The sequence below is a fragment of the Coenobita brevimanus genome, chromosome 21 (assembly GCF_032717465.1).
Source record: "Coenobita brevimanus isolate Jiangsu-jjx chromosome 21, ASM3271746v2, whole genome shotgun sequence".
Taxonomy (NCBI): domain Eukaryota; kingdom Metazoa; phylum Arthropoda; class Malacostraca; order Decapoda; family Coenobitidae; genus Coenobita; species Coenobita brevimanus.
The window spans coordinates 31,308,594-31,321,150 of NC_136974.1; the positions used below are offsets into that span (position 1 = coordinate 31,308,594).

A 12,557-nucleotide genomic window follows, 5' to 3' on the forward strand; every position below is an offset into this window, starting at 1 on the left:
AGAGAGAGGGAGAGAGAGAGAGAGAGAGAGACTTAATTAGTGTTGCATACAGGTATACAAGAGTTTACCTGGAAATCCTCACAACTTTTCCGCCTTTGTTGTGTGTAATTTTAATTCACCGGGTCGGTCAGGATCACTTGATGGTCGTGATCGTCAGCTTTTACCCTCCCGGAAGGGAGCTGAGAGCTCATATAGTCCGATCTATGGGCAAGGCTGTGACCTTCACACACGCACACACCAGTCCCCTTGCTCAAGGGGGACAGTAACCACCCACTTCGTCAGTGAAACTTTTCGCAACCTGAGCGAGGTGCGTACTCCCGTCCACCAGTTGGCAAGCGAGAGCGTTACCACTGCACCAGCGAGCGGTGTGTGTGTGTGTGTGTGTGTGTGTGTGTGTGTGGTTGTTACTGTGGGCGGAAATGACGATATTCTCTTTGTTTTATTTGTTGATTTTTATTTTATTTCATTCGTGGCAAGATTTATTATTATTATTATTATTATCCCTGAGGGGATATTCTCCCGCATTTGATCTGATCAGCTAGTCAGGTCAGGTGCGGGTAAGGGGATGGGTCTGTTATGATGTGGCAGGGATAAACCAGTTCTGCTGTCGGGCCCTGCTGTGGATGTTACTGATTGCATTGCGCAGTTGACCCTTGTGCGGTGTGGTGCGGTGAGGATCTGTCCGTTCTCCCCTTTGGGGCTAAGATGCGAATGAATGTGTTTGAATGGATGAGTAAATGGAGAGTGTGTCGTCCTGTCTCGGCTACCTCCCTTTCCTTAGGGGAAGCAGCCTAGATATATAGATATAGACTTCTACTTCTTCTGCTACTACTACTACTGCTGCTACTACTACTACTACTACTACTAATACTACTACTATTATTATTATTATTATTATTATTATTATTATTATTATTATTATTATTATCATTTTATGTTTAAGGTGGGTAGAATATAGGGAAGAATGTTTACAAATTCTCACAGCCATATAAAAAGTCACATTGTAGGCTCCACAGCTTCGTTTTCTGGGCGACTTATAATCCTTATGGCAACTCAACACTTTCCTGCATACAATTTATTTCGTTTTATGATCGGCCTATTGCATCATACAAGAGGATACTCAGGTGTAACGTGTGGGAAAAATCGCTGAGGGAAGAGTGTTACGGAGTCTGCAAATACCACTTGTAAGATGACCCTCCGACTCTTCCGTACGCTAGGCGGGGCTCGATTTAGTGACTATAGGATTAGCAGTTTACCCATCATCACGTCGTCTTTCAATTATCTTTCTTGCCTCCTAAGCGTTCAGTAGAAGTCTCCAACCCTCTTCAAATCTATGTGTTGCTGCTAAGATGACTGAAGTCGTATGGAGATGAAACTGATCGAGGAGTTGAGGAAATTACGTTGAAATCACTCTTCTTGATTCTCCTCCTCCTTCTCTTCCTCTTCTTCTTCTTCGTCGTTTTTTTTTTCTTCTTAAGTGCCATATCTTACCTGTTCTCTTTTACTCTGTCATGTCTAATTATTTCTCTGTTTTCTGAAGGAGTGTGGGTGGCAAAACCTAACACCTTTTGTTTTATATTTAATTTGCATTCTTTTAAAACAAGAATTTCAGTCAAATCAGTCATGGCTCTAGCATCTCCCGGTCGGTTCGTAGGGGTGAGGGGTGGAGGGAGCAGCATATATATATAAAGTGTGTGCGGACGCTGCGAGTCACTCACTAGTGGTGCGAGTGTCTGCCAGGATGGTCGCACTATGGGGGCAGTCGCTGGGACCCGCTCTCTTTCTCCTCGCTTTCTTCATCGCATCTGCTCACGGTATGTGTTTTACTAGTACTTTATTGGCGGGGTACGCATTACACACAGACGGAGAGCTCTGAAATAATGGATGATAATTTTAGAGCGGCAGTGGAAGGACAGTAAGCAGGTACGAGTGTTTGTTGTATTTTTTTTTTTTTTAATGTGCTCGACTCTGGGCATAGGCTTCACAGCCTGCTCCCAAGGCCCAGTAGTCCTCCTACATTCCATACACCTCTACATGTCACCGCTTCGGCGCTAACATCCACCGTCCATGTTGAATACATGCTAGGGCTGTCTCAAACAGGTCTGGTGTACTGGTATTAGCAGGGGTGTTTTCACGACATGTCGGCGGGTCTTCTGGTAGATCGGTAAAATCTGCTTTACATGAAATTCAAATCCCTAAATTGTTCCCTGTCCCAGCGGGGATTTGAACCCAGTCGGGTAAGTGGAAGGACGTAAGTTAAAAATTTGTGGCTGCCTGCATATCGAAATTTGTGTCTGCCTACTTATCATCCCTCCTGCTTTGCATGTGATGGCGGGGTAAACATTATACACATACTCGGAAATCAGGTGAAATAAAATGCTGACGATTTTTGTAGTAAGCTTGAAAGAGAGGAAAGTAAGTATCTGCTGTAAGTGGAAGAAAGGAAAGCAAATATCTGTGACAAGAGAAGGAGGAATTTGTGATGGCGGGGTACACGTTATATACACACACGGAATATTAGTGTAATAAAGCACTGATAGATTTTAGTAATAGCAGGGGAGTAAGGAAGAAAAGTATAGTATATATATGGTTAGCTGAATAAAGGGAAGTGAGATTTTCAGTTACTCATCCTTACTTCTGTTTTACTTGAAGTGACTGGGAGGACCACACACACACACACACACACACACACACACACACAGAAATACCCACACTCTTTTTCTGGTGGTGAAGGTGGATACGTAAATACAGGAACGAAAATTGTGTGACATGAAGGGATGAAATTTTTGTTTGTAGCTGTAGAAGAAAGATGAAGTATTTGTGGTATTCAGAGAGAGAGAGAGAGAGAGAGAGAGAGAGAGAGAGAGAGAGAGAGAGAGAGAATCATTTGCAGTAGCGACCTCGGCCAAACAGATATAGGAAAAAAAGAATGAAAGTAAGAAACAGTGAAAATGATGAAAACTGAACAATAAATGAGAGAAAGAGAATGCAGTATGCGTAAGAGAAAGAGGAGAAAGATAGAAAGTTGGTACAAGTATGAGAAAGACAATGTGGCACCAGAAAAGGAGTGTGCATGTGTGTGTGTGTGTGTGTGTGTGTGTGTTATGACAAGGAGTGAAAATAAAGGGGAGCATGAAAGAAAGTGAGAAACAGGGTGAAAATGATGGATTCTGAGTGAAGTGTTACAAAGAGCGCAGTGTGAGTACCGTCCCCGTCCCGGTCCCTTAGTAACAGTATCATGTCTCATCTCGCATTTAATAACAAGAGCTCTGCATGTAGTTCTTGTGTGTGTGTGTGTGTGTGTGTGTGTGTAGTGGACCTTGTTTGCTTATTCTCCTTTCATTCTCGTGAGTTTTTTTTATCTGTTTATTTACTTGTTTTTGTCCTTGGTTGACTTTTTGCTTATTTTTTCTTTCATACTCGTGTTTTTCTTCTTTGATGTTTGTTCGACGTTTACCTATTCTCCTTTCTTGTATTCTCGTGTTTGTCTTTAGGTTACATTATTTGAGTGTGTGTGTGTGTGTGTGTGTGTGTGTGTGTGTGTGTGTGTGTTTAAAATCTCATTAACTAAAGTACCCTTGTCTTATCACACTAGAGAAGATGCTGACCAGTATCCTATGTGACGCAGGTCCCTTAACACCTTTTCCTAAGCTATTTATTCTACATGACACCCCAGTATTTCCTCTTACTGATTCGAAGTAGGTCAGAAATCGATATAAATAGCACAGAAGAGATGTTATGTTGAGGTATAATATGCAAAATGAATCGCAAAGGAAAAAATGCTAAGAAATATGATTGCTGGCTGATGTTCCTATGAAGCGGTCCACCATCTTCCATTTTGGGAGAGAGAGAGAGAGAGAGAGAGAGAGAGAGAGAGAAATGGGTCCTTGAATTAAAAGTTTACGTGTTGCAATAGCAGGTACTTGATGTTCAGGACTCTCTCTCTCTCTCTCTCTCTCACACACACACACACACACACACACACACACACACACACACACACTGGAAGAAGCTTATTGACACTGACACACGGGTGGGAAAAGTCTCGGAAATATGATACATCCTCTTTTTTTTTTTTTTTTCCTTTTTTTCCCTCCATATTTATCTGCATGACTGGGAATGTACTTTTTTTTGGGGGGACTCCCGGTAATTTTTGGCCTTGTGGAACTGTTTTTGGGGAGTACTGTGTGTGTGTGTGTGTGTGTGTGTGTGTGTGTGTGTGTGTGTGTGTGTGTGTTTTCTCGTTATGTGATCGTATTTTTTTTTGAGTGGATTATTATTATTATTATTATTATTGTTATTGTTATTGTTATTATTATTGTCTATCATCATCATCATCATTATCGCCATATATTACTAGACTACTACTACTACCTCCACCACCACCACCACCACCACCACCACCACTACTACTACTACTACTACTACTACTACTACTACCACCACCACCACCACCACCACCACCATCACCACCACTACTACTGCTACCACTACTACAACTACTGTACTACTACTACCGCCACTGCTACTACTACTACTACTACCACCACCACCACCATCACCACCACTACTACTGCTACCACTACTACAACTACTGTACTACTACTACCTCCACTGCTACTACTACTACTACTACTTCACGTACCATTACAGTGCATATTTCGGATCATCTGTTACGTCATTGTACCCAAGCACCCAACACCTGTCGTGCGTCACGCCATTAACGCGCTTCCTCTTGACTAGCATTCCGTATCTTCTCTCTCTCTCTCTCTCTCTCTCTCTCTCTCTCTCTCTCTATCTCGTGTTCTCACGTCCAGCCTGTAAATTCCAAACTTTCTCTGTATTTTTTCATTTTGCTATCATCTCATTTTACGATCATCTCATTCTACGATCATCTCATTTTACGATCATCTCATTTTACGATCATCTCTTTACGATCATCTCTTTACGATCATCTCTTTACGATCATCTCATTCTACGATCATCTCATTCTACTATCATCTCATTCTACGATCATCTCTTTACGATCATTCATTTTACGATCATCTCTTTACGATCCCCTCTTTCACGATACAATAACACTCTCCTAGGACTCACTCTCAGCTTAATAAAATGGACTTACGTTAGATGGAAGAAGATACCAGTTACATTAGTGCCATCCCGTGAAGGCGTCCCTCTACACACACACACACACACACACACACACACACACACACACACACACACACACACACACACACACACACACAACCAGAGGAAGATGTGTTTAGGGTTTTGGACCCCTTTATGTGTAGCAACTTCCCTTCAGGGATTTTTTTTGTCGTATTACACCTTTGCATTGTCTAATAGGCTTGTAATATCATTCATACATCGACATTTTGTATCAATACCGTACAGTACGATGCTGAGGTATAAGGTATAGAGTGAGGATGTTAAGGTATGGAGTAAATCGCTTAGCAAGAGGTGTTAGGGATTCTCTGTGTAAGGCATAAAGATGAGGTGTAAGGTATACTCTGCATAAATAATGTCAAAAAGGATGTTAACAGGCCATATCCAAGAATAAATCGCTAAGGAGGAGGTGTTAGGGAGTTTTCTTCATACAAGAATCCAAAACTAGGACAAGATCATGAATATTAAAAAATGCTGAGAGAATTGACGTATGTACAGAGAAGGAGATTAGGGATGAGAGAAGCATAGTCTGGTGCTCATTGGTGTGATGTAAAAGCTAAGAAGAATAACAGTCTACGTAAAGAGTTGATGATGATGATGATGATGATGATAATGGAGTAGGAGGAGGAGGAAGAAGAAGAGGAGGAGGAGAAGGATGAGGAAGAGATTAAAGAAGAGGAGGAAGAGGAGAATTCAGAATGGATGAAAATGATCAGGAGAGAAAACAAAAGAAAAAATGAGAGAGAGAGAGAGAGAGAGAGAGAGAGAGAGAGAGAGAGAGAGAGAGAGAGAGAGAGAGCAGCCAAACAAGAATAATGACAGTAGGAAAAGATTGGAGTCATTTTCCAGGCCTGCCCAACACAATACAAGCGGCCGCGTTGAGTTGCCAGCTGGGTAGGTAGAGTCTGATTTTTACTTTGTGTGTTCGTAGGAGGAAGAGGCTAACCCACTTTATTATTATTATTATTATTATTATTATTATTATTATTATTGTGGTAGGTGCGGGCGCTCACCATCCACTCACTCGATGTAGTGCTGCTCTCGGGTGTCTGCCTTTTCCTCTCCTCCATCCTTCTTTCTTTCCATCCTCTTCTGTCTTCCTTTTCTCCATTCCTTCCTTGTCCTTCTGCCAACGGGTAACTTTACACTCCCACTTCTGTCTTTCCTTCATACTTTCCTCTTCCTTCTGCCTGTGGGTGACTCTACACTGAGTGACAAGCCAAATGGTTTCCTGTACACCAGGAAACCATTTACTACACTGGGTGGTAACCATATAACCAAATTTTGGCGCCTGGTGGTTTAGTGGGTAATTATTGCGCTCCAATCGGATTGAGCCGGTGAAGGTTTATATCCAAGGGATGGTTGGGGTTTATTGCTCACGTAATGTCACTCAGGGATGAGTGAGGCTGGTACACTCATCTTAAATATCGAGACCAACTGCCTAGCCCCGGGCTCCTACGCTCTTCATGGGGCAGTGTCGGATTGAATGATGGATGGATGGATGGATTATTATTATTATTATTATTATTATTATTATTATTAGAAGTTATTATTATTTTAGTAGAGGTGGTAGCAAATTGATCACATTTAAATTCTGAATATAAAGGATCGAGCTTATCCCATCTCATTTTATTTTTTTTAGTTTTTAGAGAGAGCGAGAGAGAGAGAGGGGGGGGGGCATTGCACTCTAAAACCGGACTAAACAGCAGACGGAGTTTGCCCAGACGGAGTCGACCTGTGTGCATGTGGCTGGTGAATGGGTGTGCACAGGCGACCTTAGGACAACACACACACACACACACACACAATTTTTCAGGAACAGGGAGGCTTGGGTAGGCGAACTGACAGGATGGGCTTTGCGTGCCAGGGGTGTAAGTATAATTTATTTTTGATGTTACCAGAGGCGTATTTATTTATTTCTTTATTATTATTATTATTATTATTATTATTATTATTATTATCATTATTATTATTACTATTCTTATTATTATTATTATTATTGCTGCGAGAATTAGAAGTAAAGAATGAATGTATATTAATTTTGAAACTTGAAATTACAGTGTCACGTAGCTCAGTAATCAATACATTATAATCCTGTGGCCTAGCATCATATCCACGGCACTTCTTCGTGACTAACACCATATTCTAGTGTTGTTCTCTTGTTACTACTGAGTATTCAAGATGGAGACAGGTCAGTTTTAGGTCAAGTTTGAGTAGAAGGAGTATAGAACTGAAGAGGTTTATGAAGGCCGTATCTAACCCCCTATTTCAATAAGTCTGCCCTTAGCTGAAGAAAATCGTCTGGGTTTTACAAAGAAATAAAACAATAAAGTGAGATGCGTCGTCGGGGTGAAGCTGCAAAAACCTGAGGGAAAAAAGGGTCAGTGAGGCTGCTCTTGTCCACATCTATTTATTTTATTTATTTTCTTGGGGGGGAGGGCAGCGAAATGGCGGGAGACAGGACGACATGGAGGCGATTTGTTTGTGGCCACCTTCAACGGGATTAAGGCGTCTGGCAATAGATAGATAGACATATTGGGAGGGGGCTGCTAGGGAGGATTTGTGTTTATCCTGGTATTTATATTTATTTATGGGGGAGGATTATTAAGCAGGATTTTTATGTGGTTATCTTATCTATTTATATTTATTGGAAGGATTAACAGACAGGATTTATGTGGCTATCTTGTTATTTATGTTGATTTTTGGTGGGGAGGATTATCAGGCAGGATTTATGTGGTTATATCGTTATTTATATTCACTTTGGGGGGGAAAGATTTTCAAGCAGGATTTTTGTGGTTATATGTATCTATTTACTGGGGAGGATTATAAAGCAGGATTTATGTGGCTATCCTGTTATTTATTTTTATTGGAAGGATTATCAAGGAAGATTTTCATGCCTTTCTCACTGTTGTTGCTTTGTCGAATGTGAGATTGAATTTGTGATGTTTTGTCGTACGAGGAAATACTGCCTTGGTTCCAAGTGAGATTTTTTTTCTTAACACGTTTCATTTCTTCGTCCTTCTCTTGGACTAGTTTTTCCTTGCTTTCCTGCACTGAATATAGAGAGATATGTAGATAGACAGGCAGACAGACAGACAGGGGCACATAGATATATAGATAGACAGGCAGACACACATAATTCATAGACAGACAGACATAGATGTACAGATAGACAGACAGACAGACATATAGATATATATACGCATTGCAAAAACAGACATATAGATAGACAAACAGCCACATACATACATAAATACATACAGACATACAAACAAATAGAAACAAAGGGCGGAAAGTTACAAGGACAATATACAGTACTATTTGTGTGTGTGTGTGTGTGTGTGTGTGTGTGTGTGTGTGTGTGTGTGTGTGTGTGTGTGTGTGTGTGTCGCTTGCTTCAAGTGTACCTCTCTCTCTCTCAGCTGGGACAAGGAATGATTTTTTTTTTTCCGGCCTATCGACCATTGGGGCCAAAGCCCCTGGTCATTAAGGCCGTATATATATATATATATATATATATATATATATATATATATATATATATATATATATATATATATATATATATATATATATATATATACACACACATACGTACACACACACGCACCAAGGAATGAGGTTGTCATTTGCATAATATTACGTAAGACTGCGTTGTCGATGAGTAGGGAGGAGGAGAATGTACCTACCTTCTCCTTGTTTTGCTTATATATAATTAGATCTTCTTGTTTATATCAGGGTGATGTGTTGGCAATGTTTCTTGAGCTTTATGGACTTTATTTTATCTATCTCTCTATCTATCTGTATGTCCATCTATCTATCTGTCTGTCTATCTGTCTATTTATCTATTTCTTGGGCTTGGGTAGGTAGGAAAGAGAAAGCGATGTATTTCGTCAATCTTTTATTGTCGGGTATTTTCGTCCTTTTGCAGCTTATTTCCCGTAGCTCAGTGGCAGAAAATGACAAACGGCTCTACATCCTTCCCATAGCACTTGTTCGTGACTAGCATCGTGTTCTGTTAACTTCATGTCGCAGCCCGTTGATAGAAAAGGACAATACTATGGCTGTACATCCTTTCCACAACACTCTTCGTGACTAGCATCATATTCTAGTGTTCATCTATTGTTACGTCTCAGGATTCAAGCGAGAGAGAGAGAGAGAGAGAGAGAGAGAGAGAGAGAGAGAGAGAGAGAGAGAGAGAGAGATTTGGCCAGGTTAAAGTGGACGGAGGCTGGTCAACTTTGCTTTCATCCTTCTCTCTCTCTCTCTCTCTCTCTCTCTCTCTCAAACTGGTCGAAGATGATATCCGGGAACAGGTTTGTGATTTTTTTTTTCCTTTCTTATATAATCTCTAAACTCCATCCCACCCCATTCTTAGGCGGGAAAAGAAGTCTGGATGATGATGATGATGGTGGGGGTGGTGGTGATGATGGTGGTGGTGGTGATGATGATGATGATGGTGGTGGTGGTAATGATGATGGTGATGATGGTAATGATGATGGTGATGATAATGATGATGATGGTAATGATGATGACGATGATTATACATGATGACGGACATGATGAGTGATGATGATGATGATGGGATGAATGGTGATGATGATGATGATGATGATGATGATGATGATGATGATGATGATGGTGGTGATGATGGTGACGATGATGATGATGGTGTTGGTAATGATGGTAGAGATAATGATGGTGGTGATGGTGGTGATGATGATGATGATGATGATGATGATGATGATGATAATGCTGATTTTCTTTTCGCACTGTTTAATTAGGCATGGGAAGGTGGAAGGGAGAATGCATTAAGTTATTTCCAAGTTGTTTTAATTTTACGTTATGCAACCTCTCAAACTCCTACAACTTAATTAAAAAACTTAACTAAAAAAAAATCTGACTAGGTGCAATAACACAATAGAGTTACCCTGAGCATGAGAAGGTCAGAGAAATAGTTTGGCGTGAGAGGAAAAGAAAAAGTGGTTGTAGATATGGATTTGTCTGAAACAAGTTTTTATTACGCAAGGATTATAACTGCATGACTTTTAAAAAGAAGTTCATGGGTAGGTAGGCAAGAGAAAATTGGTCTATTTCAACTGTATTTTTATCCTGCCCTCTACGTATATTTTGAATTCGCCATACAAAGTTAATTATTAAATATTATGACCTAGCAGAAGGCTTATGAGAGTTCCAAAAGCTATATAAATATGAGAGGATAGTGGGTGATGTCTTAGGCTGTTAGTGATTCTCTCTCTCTCTCTCTCTCTCTCTCTCTCTCTCTCTCTCTCTCTTTCTGAGGACTAGTTTTTGTGGCAGAAGGCTTTGTGATTATGTTTTCAAGGGAGTCACTGGAGGAGAATTTATTACGCTGCTTGTCTTGTGCTTGTATTATTATTCTTTTCGGGTCGGTGATGTGTATGCGAGGTTAGTAAGGTAGTTTGCTGGGATAGCGTGGCTGCATAGTAATCAGAGTTCTGTTTTTCCTTTCATTCGTCTTTGTTTTCTTCGTCTTCGTCTTCATCTTCGTCGTCGTCGTCTTCGTCTTCTTCTTCTTCGTCTTCATGTTATAGGTAAGGGAACGTACAGAGCACTGATGGTATGAGAGAGAGAGAGAGAGAGAGAGAGAGAGAGAGAGAGAGAGAGAGAATATACCAAGTTCCTCCGATATAGCATTTATTTCCTTCGTATTCGCAGTCAGACCAGTTTTCGTGTTTTCAATTTTATATACTTTTTTTTTTTTACGATGAGAATTCAGTATTATTGTCTTTTACTTACCCAAAGGACGATGGTAAAATTAGTTTTTTTTTTTTTTTAAACAAAGGACTACATCAGATTTGGGAGGAGGACTGGACCGCAAGTAAACATTATTTGGTCGATTACGCAACGATACTGGGTTTTTTATTTGTACTCTCTCGTTTTTTTATTTGTGTATTATTATTATTATTATTATTATTATTATTATTATTATTATTATTTTTAATATTATTACTGATAGTAGCAGTAGCAGCAGCAGCAGCAGTAGTAGTAGTAGTAGCAGTAGTAGTAGTGGTGGTGGTGGTGGTGGTAGTAGTAGCAGTAGTAGTAGTAATAGTAGTAGTGAAAGACATTGTATAGTAGACAACTCTTGTACAGGCAAGAACAAATGTTCGTTGACACTTCTCTATCGGCTATGGCAATGATGTAAGATGACCTGGATTTGTGACAGCAATATGAAGCACACAGCGAAAGAGCATGAGAAGAAAGAATACTGTTTATTTCCTGGTGAAGATTGGGAAATGCGGAAGGCAGAACTCATGCAGGTGGAAGGCTGTCCTGAAACATTTGCTCATGACTGTGGATTGCGTAAACTGTGAAGGAGGGGAGAAATGGCAGGGTTGTGTTAATGTAGCGTTCCTTACTTGTCCTACTTGCTTATTTGCTTTCCTGGCCTCGGTTCCTGCCCACGCCCATGTGTACGACGTAGAAAGTCTGGGAGGGTGACGGTGTAGGTAGGAAAGGGTGTTGGTGTAGGCGGGGATGGGTGTCGGACCGTCGGTGTAGTTAGGAAAGGGTGTCGGTGTAGTTAGGAAAGGGTGTCGGTGTAGTTAGGAAAGGGTGTCGGTGTAGTTAGGGAAGGGTGTCGGTGTAGTTAGGGAAGGGTGTCGGTGTAGTTAGGGAAGGGTGTCGGTGTAGGTAGGGAAGGGTGTCGGTGTAGTTAGGGGAGGGTGTCGGTGTAGTTAGGGGAGGGTGTCGGTGTAGTTAGGGAAGGGTGTCGGTGTAGTTAAGGAAGGGTGTCGGTGTAGGTAGGGAAGGGTGTCGGTGTAGTTAGGGAAGGGTGTCGGTGTAGTTAGGGAAGGGTGTCGGTGTAGTTAGGGAAGGGTGTCGGTGTAGTTAGGGAAGGGTGTCGGTGTAGTTAGGGAAGGGTGTCGGTGTAGGTAGGGAAGGGTGTCGGTGTAGGTAGGGAAGGGTGTCGGTGTAGGTAGGGAAGGGTGTCGGTGTAGGTAGGGAAGGGTGTCGGTGTAGGTAGGAAAGGGTGTCGGTGTAGGTAGGAAAGGGTGTCGGTGTAGGTGGGGAAGGGTGACGGTGTAGGTAGGGAAGGGTGATGGTGTAGGTAGGAAATGGTGTCGGTATAGGCAGGGAAGGGTGTCGGTGTGGTTGGGGAAGGGAGGTATTGTAGTATCGTATAGTATTTGTAGTTCGTATGGCAAGGGGGACGATTTTCAAACACACTTCTCTCCCTAACTTAGATTTTGATTTTGTAGTTGAAACCCCAGGCTCTTTTGAACATGAACCTTGGTGGACTGCAGGCTGGAGTTTTCTTTCGGCCGTCCACCATCCCCCTTTTGGAGGATAGGGAGGGAGTTGAGTGGCTTTGATGTATCCAGTATATTGATGTAGTCAGGTGC

The 12,557-nt window shown here is 41.4% G+C and overlaps 1 protein-coding gene across 1 annotated transcript in view; it reads left to right on the top strand.

The window, feature by feature from the left end:
• Positions 1-1,756: 1,756 nt before the first annotated feature.
• The window catches only part of LOC145392141 (uncharacterized), a 79,296-nt gene continuing 68,495 nt past the window's right edge, over positions 1,757-12,557 (top strand). The window contains exon 1 of the mRNA XM_080266592.1: positions 1,757-1,814. The gene's annotated coding sequence lies outside the window, so the exon portion shown is untranslated. The remainder of the gene's footprint in view (positions 1,815-12,557) is intronic.